The following is an 11,500-nucleotide window of genomic DNA, read 5'->3' as shown; positions in this document are numbered from 1 at the left end:
TGCCTCTTTTTATGTGTATTTTTCATATCTATTTTCAAACAAATTTAAATTATTTTTGTGTATTTTTACTTATATTTTTATTCAAATTTTAGTTATTTGATTTGTATTTTGTATATATATTTTCCTACAAATATACTTTCTTTTAGTGGAATTTTGTTTTTTTTATTTTGATACGAATTTACATTATTTTATGTGTATTTTGTATATATATGTTTCTTAGTATATACATTATTTTATGTGTATTTTGTATATATATTTTCATAAAAAAATTTACGTTTTTTTATTGCGTGTATTCGTATATATTTTGATACAAATTTACATTATTTTATGTGTATTTTGCATATCTATTTCAATACAAATTGACCTTATTGTGTGTGTATTTTATATATTTATTTTAATAGAAATTTAATTATTTTATAAATATTTTTGTAGAAATATTTTTTTAAATATGAGTTATTTTATGGGTATTTTGCATCTTTATTTTTATAAATTTTTACATTAGGTACATATTTTTTATACGTTTTTACGTTATTTAATGTGTATTTTGTTTATATATTTTTATACAAATTTATATTATAATATGTGTATTTCAATAAATATTTTGATACAGATTTACATTATTTTATGTATTTTGTATATTTATTTCAATTCAAATTTAGCTTATTTTTATGTCTTTTGTATATTTATTTTCATACAAATTTTATTATTTTTGTTCATTTTCGTACATAGTTTTATACAATTTTACGTTATTTTATGTGTATTTTCTATATATATATTTATACAAATACACATTCTTTTATTGGTATTTCATTTATTTATTTTGATACGAATTTACATTATTTTATGTGTATTTTGTATACATTTCCTATACGCATTTACTTCGTTTTTTGTGTATTTTGTATATATATTTTTATAGAAATCTGCGTTATTTTATGTGTATTCGTATATATATTTTGACACAAATTTACATTGTTTTATATGTATTTTGCATATCTATTTCAATAAAAATTTACCTTATTGTATGTGCATTTTGTATATTTATTGTAATACAAATTCAAATATTTAATGTGTTTTTTGGTATATATATTTTTATAAAAAATGCGCTATTTTATGGGTATTTTGCATCTTTATTTTCATACAAATTTACATTATTTTATTAATATTCTGTGTATTTATTTTGATACGATTTTACATATATATATATATATTTACATTATTTAATGCGTACTTTGTATATATTTTATACAAATTTACGTTATTTTAATTGTATTTGTTTATGTATTTTCATTCAAATTTACATTATTTTATGTGTATTTTGAATATGTATTTCAATACAAATTTACCTAATTTTATGTGTATTTTCTATATTTATTTTTATACAAATTTAAAATATTTTTGTGTATTTTTGTATATAGTTTGATACAAATTTAGGTTATTTTATGTGTATTTTGTATATCTATTTTCATTATTCTTTTATTGATATTTTATTTATTTATTTTGACGCGAATTATTTAATGTGTATTTTGTTTATCTATTTTTATACAAATTTACATTATTTTATGTGTATTTTGTACATGTATTTAAATACATATTTAACTTATTTATGTATTCGTATATATATTTTGAAATTGAAATTTATTTTTTGTTTTTTGTATATATTTTATTCAAATTTTCGTAATCTTATAAAATATATATACAAATACACATTAAATATTTAAATTTGCATTGAAAAAATATACAAAACACACATACAATAATTTAAATTTGTATCAAAATAAATACACAGAATATTAATAAAACAATGTAAATTTGTTTCAAAATATATATACGAATACAAATAAAATAGATTTCATAAAAATATATATACAAAAACACATAAAATTATTTAAATACGTATAAAATAAATATACGAAATACACATAATAATGTAAATTTCGATTTAAATAAATAAACAAAATACCAATAAAAGAATGTAAATTTGGATCAAAATATATACAAATACACATAAAATAACGTAGTTTTGTAAAATATATATGTACAAAATACATATAAAATAATGTAAATTTATAAAAAATATATACAAAATACACATAAAATACCATGAATTTGTATAAAAATATATAAATAAATATTATATAATGTAAAAGAATGTATATATATAAATACAGATACAAAATATACATCGAATAATTAAATTTGTATTAAAATTATATACAAAATGCGTATATAATAAGGTAAATTTGTATTGAAAAAATATACAACATACACATACAAATTTATATTATTTATTGGTATTTGTTTATTTATTTTGATACAAATATATGATTATATGTAAATTTGTATCAAAATATTTATAGAAATACACATTATAATGTGTATTTGTATATATATTTAACAAAATACATATTAAATAATGTATTTGTAAAAATATTTTCAAAATACATGTATAATCATGTATTTTGTATATAAATAAACAAATTACCAATAAAATTATGTAAATTTGTATGAGAAAATATATACAAATACACATAAAATAACGCATTTTGTATAAAAATATATATACAAAATGCACATTATTTTAAATAAATTTGTAATAAAATATATATACAAAACACACATTAGATATATGTAAATGAGTATAAAATATGTACACAAATATGTGTATTCGTATATATATTTTGAAACAAATTTACATTGTTTTATATGCATTTTGCATATCTATTTCAATACAAATTAACCTTACAGTATGTGTTTTTTGTATATTTATTTTAATACAAATTTAATTTTTTGATGTGTATTTTGGTATATATATTTTTATAAATAAAAAAAATGCGTTATTTTATGGGTATTTTGCTTCTTTATTTTCATACAAATTTATATTATTTTATTAATATTCTGTGTATTTATTTTGATACGATTTTACATTATTCTATTTGTGTTTTGTACATATTTTTTTATACAAATTTACGTTATTTTAAGTGTATTTGTTTATGTATTTTCATTTAAATTTACATTATTTTATGTGTATTTTGTATATGTATTTCAAAAGAAATTTACCTAATTTTATGTGTATTTTGTATATTTATTTTCAAACAAATATAAATTATTTTTGTGTATTTTTGTATATAGTTTCATACAAATTTACGTTATTTTATGTGTATTTTGTATATCTATTTTCATACAAATACACATTCTTTAACTGATATTTTGTTTATTTATTTTGACACGAATTTACATTATTTAATGTCTATTTTGTATATATATCTTTATACGTATTTACAGCATCTCAAGTGTATTTTGTATCTATATTTCTATAGAAATCTACGTTTTTTATGTGTATTCGAATATATATTTTGAAACAAATTTACATTGTTTTATGTGTATTTTGCATATTTTTTTAATGAAAATTTACCTTATTGTATGTGCATTTTGTATATTAATTTTAATTCAAATTTAATTATTGAATGTGTATTTTTGTATATGTATTTTTAAAAAAATATGCTTTATTTTAAGGAAATTTATATTATTTTATGTGTATTTTTACATAGTTTTCATTACAAATTTACCTTATTTTATGATTTTTTTGTATATTTATTTCATTCAATCTTAAATTATTTTTTGTGTATATTTGTATTTGTATTTAGGTCATTTTATGTGTATTTTCTATATATATTTTCATCCAAAATTACATTATTTTATAGGTATTTTCTTAATTTAATTCGATACGAATTTAGATTTTTTCATAGGTATTTTGTATACATATTTTTATACTCATTTACATTATCTAATGTCTGTTTTGTGTATATATTTTTTATGCAAATTTACTTTATTTTATGTGCATTTTTGTACATATATTTTTATAGAAATTTGCGTTATTTTATGAGTATTTTGTATATGTTTTCTCATACAAATTTACATTATTTTATTGGTATTTTATTCATTTATTTTGATACGAATTACATGATTATATGTGTATTTTGTACATATTTTTTTATACGTATTTACATTATTTAATGTGTATTTTGTTTATATATTTTTATACAAATTTACGTTAGTATATGTGTATTTGTAAAATATTTTGATACAAATTTACATTGTTTTATGTATTTTGTATATATATTTCAATTCAAATTTAGCTTATTTTATGTGTATTTTGTATATCTATTTTCACACAAATTTATTTACTTCTGTGTATTTTTGCATATAGTTTTATATAAATTTACGTTATTTTATTTGTATTTTGTATATTTATATTTATACAATACACATTCTTTTATTAGTATTTTGTTTATTTATTTTGATACGAGTTTACATTATTTTATGTGTATTTTGTATACCTTTTTTTATACTTATTTACCTCATTTTAAGTGTATTTTGTATATATATTTTTATGGAAATCTACGTTATTTTATGTGTATTCGAATATATATTTAGTAACAAATTTACATTGTTTTATATATATTTTGCATATCTATTTCAATACAAATTTACTTTATTGTATGTGCATTTTGTATATTTATTGCAATACAAATTTAAATATTTTATGTGTATTTTGGTATATATATTTTTATAAAAAATGCGTTATTAAATATATAAATATATATATTAAATATATAAAAATATGCTTTATTTTATGGGTATTTTGCATCTTTATTTTCATAAAAATTTACATTATTTTATTAATATTCTGTGTATTTATTTTGATACGATTTTACATTATTCTATTTGTGTTTCGTTTATATATTTTTTATACATATTTACACTATTTAATGAGTATTTTGTATATATATTTTATTCAAATTTACGTTTATTTAAGTGTATTTGTTTATATATTTTCATTCAAATTTACATTATTTTATGTGTATTTTCTATATGTATTTCAAAACAAATTTACCTAATTATATGTATATTTTGTATACTTATTTTCATACAAAGTTAAATTATTTTTGTGTATTTATGTATATAGTTTTATACAAATTTATGTTATTTTATGTGCATTTTGTATATGTATTTTCGTACAAATACACATTCTCTTATTGATATTTTTTTAATTTATTTAATGTGTATTTTGTATTTCTATTTTCATACAAATTGAAATTATTTTAGTGTATTTTTGTATGTATTTTTATATAAATGTTAGCTATTTTATATATTATTTTGTATATTTATGTTCCTACATATATACATATATATATATATATATATATATATATATATATATATATATATATATATATATATATATATATATATATATATATATATATATATATATATATATATATATATATATATATATATATATATATATATATATATATATATATATATATATATATATATATATATATATATATATATTTTTTTTTTTCGTATTTACATCATTTTATGTGTATTTTTTATATATATTTTCATAGAAATTTACGTTATTTTATGTTTTTTAGTATACATATTTTAATACAAATATACATTATTTGATGTGTATTTTGCATATCTATTAAATACAAATTTATCTTATTGTATGTGCATTTTGTTTATTTATTTTATTACAAATTTAATTATTTTATGTGTATTTTTGAATATATATTTTTATACAAATATGCGGTATTTTATGGGTATTTTGCATTTTTTTTTCATAGAAATATATATTATCAAATTGATATTCTGTTTATTTATTTTGATACGATTTAACATTATTCTATGTGTATTTTGTATATATATTTTTATACACTTTTAAATTATTTAATGTGTATTTTGTTTATATATTTTATACTAATTTTCGTTATTTTTTGTGTATTTGTTGATATATTTTCACACAAATTTACAATATTTTATGGGTATTTTGTATATATATTTCAAACGAAATTTACCTAGGTTTATGTGTATTTTGTATATCTATTTTCAAATCAACTCAAATTATTTCTGGGTGTTTTTGTATATATTTTAATACAAATTTTACATATGTTAATTTTACATATGTAAATTTATTTTTATTCAAATATATATTATTTTATTGGTATTTTGTTGATTTATTTTGATACGAATTTACATTATTTCCTATGTACTTTGTATATATATTTTTATTCGGATTTACATTATGTAATGTTTATTTTGAATATATATTTTTATACAAATTCATGTTATTTTATGTGTATTTGAATATATATTTTCATACAAATTTACATTATTTGATGTGTATTTTGTACATATATTTCATTACAAATTTACCTTATTTTATGTTTATTTTGTATATAAATTTCATTCAATTTTAAATTATTTTATGTGTATATTTGCATTTGTATTTAGGATATTTTATGCATATTTCCTATGTATATTTTCATCCAAAATTGCATTTATTTTATTGATATTTTGTTAATTTAATTCAATACGAATCTAGATTATTTGATAGGTATTTTGTATACATATTTTTATACGCATTTACATTATTTAATGTCTGTTTTGTATATATGTTTTTATGCAAATTTACTTTATTTTATGTGGATTTTTGTACATATATTTCTAAAGTAATTTGCGTTATTTTTTGTTTATTTTGTGTATGTTTTCTCATACAAATTTACATTATTTTATTGGTATTTTGTTTATTTATTTTGATACGAATAACATTATTAAATGTGTATTTTGTACATATTTTTTATACGTATTTACATTATTTAATGAGTATTTTGTTTATATATTTTTATAAAAAATTACGTTATTATATGTGTATTTGTATAAATATTTTGATACAAATTTACATTATTTTATGTATTTCGTATATATATTTGAATTCAAATTTAGCTTATTTTAAGTGTATTTTGTATATCTATTTTTAAACAAATTTAATTGCTTTAGTGTATTTTTGTATATAGTTTTATACAAATTTACGTTATTTTATGTGTATTTTGTATATTTGTATTTATACAAATACACATTTTTTTTATTGGTATTTTGTTTATTTATTTTGATACGAATTTACATTATTTTATTTGTATTTTGTATAATTTTTTATACGTATTTACTTCATTTTATGTGTATTTTGTATATATATTTTTATAGATATCTACGTTATTTTATGTGTATTCGTATATATATTTTGAAACAAATTTACATTGTTTTATTTGAATTTTGCATGTGTATTTTGAATATATATATATTTTTTTATACATTTTTCAATAATTTAATGTGTATTTTGTATACATATTTTATACAAATATACGTTACGTTACGTTACGTTACGTTACGTGTATTTGTTGATATATGTTGACACAAATTTACAATATCTTATGGGTATTTTGTATAGATATTTCAAAAGAAATTTACCTCGTTTTATGTGTATTTTGGATATCTATTTTCATACAAATTCAAATTATTTCTGGGTAGTGTTGTATATATTTTAAAACAAATTTTAGTAATGTTATGTGTATTTTGTAAATTTATTTTCAATCAAATATATATTATTTTATTGGTATTTTGTTGATTTATTTTGATACGAATTTACATTACTTTATATGTACTTTGTATATATATTTTTATACGCATTTACATTATTTAATGTTTATTTTGAATATATATTTTTATACAAATTCATGTTATTTTATCTGTGTTTGTATATATATTTTCATACAAATTAACATTATTTTATGTGTATTTTGTACATATATTTCATTACAAATTTACCTTATCTTATGTTTATTTTGTATATTTATTTCATTCAATTTTAAATTATTTTATGTTTATATTTGTACTTGTATTTAGGTTATTTTATAAGTATTTTCTATATATATTTTCATCCATAACTACATTATTTTATGGGTATTTTTTTAATTTAATTCGATGCGAATTTAGATTATTTCATAGGTATTTTGTATACATATTTTTATACTCATTTACATTATCTAATGTGTGTTTTGTATAGATATTTTTATGCAAATATATTTTATGTGCATTTTTGTACATATATTTCTATAGAAATTTCCGTTATTTTATGTGTATTTTGTATATGTTTTCTCATACAAATTTACATTATTTTATTGGTATTTTGTTTATTAATCATGATACGAATTACATGATTATATGTGTATTTTTTACATATTATTTTATACCTATTTACATTATTTAATATGTATTTTGTTTATATATTTTTATACAAATTTACGTTATTATATGTGTATTTGTATAAATATTTTGATACAAATTTACTTTATTTTATGTATTTTGTATATATATTTCAATTCAAATTTAGCTTATTTTGTGTGTATTTTGTATATCTATTTTCATAGAAATTCAATTACTTCTGTTTTTTTTTTTAATATAGTATTATATAGATTTACGTTATTTTAAGTGTATTTTGTATATTTACATTTATACAAATACACATTCTTTTATTGGTATTTTGTTTATTTATCTTGATACGAGTTTACATTATTTTATGTGTATTTTGTATACATTTTTTTATACGTATTTACTTCATTTTTTGTGTATTTTGTATATATATATATCTATCTATATATATATAGATATATATATATATATATATATATATATATATATATATATATATATATATATATATCTATATATATATATATATATATATATATATATATATATATATATATATATATATATATATATATATATATATATATTTTTTTTTAGAAATCTACGTTATTTTATGTGTAATCGTATATATATTTTGAAACAAATTTACATTGTTTTATATGTATATTGCATATCTATTTCAATACAAATTTTCCTTATTGTATGTGTATTTTGTATATTTATTTTAATACAAATTAAATTTTTTGTGTATTTTGGTTTATATATTTAAAAACTAAATCGTTATTTTAAGGGTATTTTGCTTCTTTATTTTCATACAAATTTACATTATTTAAAGTGCATTTTGTATATGTATTTCAATACAAATTTACCTAATTTTAAGTGTATTTTGTTTATTCTTTTCATACAAATTAAAATTATTTTTTTGTATTTTTGTATATAGTTTTATACAAATTTAGGCTATTTTATGTGTATTTTGTATATCTATTTTCATACAAATACACATTCTTTTATTGATATTTTGTTTATTTATTTTGACGCGAATTTACATTATTTAATGTGTATTTTGTATATATATTTTTATACGTATTTACATCATTTCATGTGTATTTTGTATATATATTTCTATAGAAATCTACGTTATTTTATGTGTATTCGTATACATATTATGAAACAAATTTACACTGTTTTATGTGTATTTTGCATATTTTTTCAATACAAATTTACCTTATTGTATGTGCATTTTGTATGTTAATTTTAATACAAATTTAATTATTCTATGTGTATTTTTGTATATGTATTTTTATAAAAATATGCTTTATTTTATGGGTATTTTGCATCTTTATTTTCATACAAATTTACATTATTTTATTGATATTCTGTGTATTTATTTTAATTCGATTTTACATTATTCTATGTGTATTTTGTATATATATTTTATACAAATGTACGTTACTTTATGTGTATTTGTTTTCATTTCTTACAAATTTACATTATTTTATGTGTATTTTGTACATGTATTTAAATACAAATTTAACTATTTATATGTGTATCTTGTATAAATATTTTCATACAAATTGAAATTAGTTTTGCGTATTTTTGTATATATTTTTATGTAAATTTTCGGTATTTTATGTGTATTTTGTATATTTATTTTCCTCAAAATATGCGTTCTTTTATCGGAATTTTCTTTCTTTATTTTGATACGAATTTACATTATTTGAGGTATATTTGATATATATATATATATATATATATATATATATATATATATATATATATATATATATATATATATATATATCTATATATATATATATATATATATATATATATATATTTCTATACTTATTTACATCATTTTATATGTATTTTGTAAGTATATTTTCATAGAAATTTACTCTATTTTAGAATATTCGTATATATATTTTGATACAAATTTACATTATTGATATGTATTTTGCATATCTATTTCAATACAAATTTACTTTATTTTATGTGCATTTTGTATATTTATTTTAATACAAATTTAAATATTTTATATGTATTTTCGTATATATATTTTTATACAAATATGCGTTATTATATGGGTATTTTGCATATTTATTCTCATACAAATTTTCATTATTTTATTGATATTCTGTTTATTTATTTTGATACGATTTTACATTATTCTCTGTGTATTTTATATATATATTTTTATACATATTTAAGTTATTTTATATATATTTTGTATATATATTTTATCCAAATTTACGTTATTTTATGTGTATTTCTTTACATATATTCATACAAATTTACATTATTTTATGTGTGTTTTGTATATGTATTTCAATACAAATTTGTCTAATTTTATGTGTATTTTGCATATCTATTTCCAAACAAATTCAAATTATTTATGAATATTTTTTATATATTTTTATACAAATTTTAGTTATTTTATTTGAATTTTGTATATATTTTCATACAGATATACATTCTTTTTATTGGATTTTTGTTTATTTATTTTGATACGAATTTACATTATTTTATGTGTATTTTGTATATATATTTTTCTACTTATTTACATTATTTTATGTGTATTTTGTAGATATATATTTTCATAAAAAATACTTTATTTTATTGAGTGTATTCGTATATAATTTCATAGAAATTTTATACAAATTCATGTTATTTTATGTGTATTTCTATATATATTTTCATACAAATTTACATTGTTTTATGTGCATTTTTACATATATTTCATTACAAATTTACCTTATTCTATGTTTATTTTGTATATTTATTTCATTCAATTTTAAATTATTTTATGTGCAAATTTATATTTGTATTTAGATTATATTATATGTATTATATATATATATATATATATATATATATATATATATATATATATATATATATATATATATACATATATATATATATATATATATATATTTTTATTTTTTTATTTTTTTTCATCCAAAATTACATTATTTTATTGGATTTTGTTAATTTAATTCGATACGAATTTAGATTATTTCATAGGTAATTGTATACATATTTTTATACGCATTTACATTATTTAATGTGTGTTTTGTATATCTATTTTTATGCAAATTTACGTGATTTTATGTGCATTTTTGTACAAATATTTTTATTGAAATTGTCGTTGTTTTATGAGTATTTTGTATATGTTTTCTCATACAAATTTACATTATTTTATTGGTATTTTGTTTATCTATTTTGATACGAATTACATGATTATTTGTATATTTTGTACATATTTTTTATACGTATTTATATTATTTAATGTGTATTTTGTTTATATATTTCTATACAAATTTACGTTATTATATGTGTAATTGTATAAATATTTTGATACAAATTTACATTATTTTATGTATGTTGCATATATATTTCAATTCAAATTTAGCTTATTTTATGTGTATTTTGTATA

Source organism: Eriocheir sinensis, unplaced genomic scaffold (genome assembly GCF_024679095.1).
Source record: "Eriocheir sinensis breed Jianghai 21 unplaced genomic scaffold, ASM2467909v1 Scaffold302, whole genome shotgun sequence".
Lineage (NCBI taxonomy): Eukaryota > Metazoa > Arthropoda > Malacostraca > Decapoda > Varunidae > Eriocheir > Eriocheir sinensis.
Note: the sequence above shows the minus strand (reverse complement) of the source record.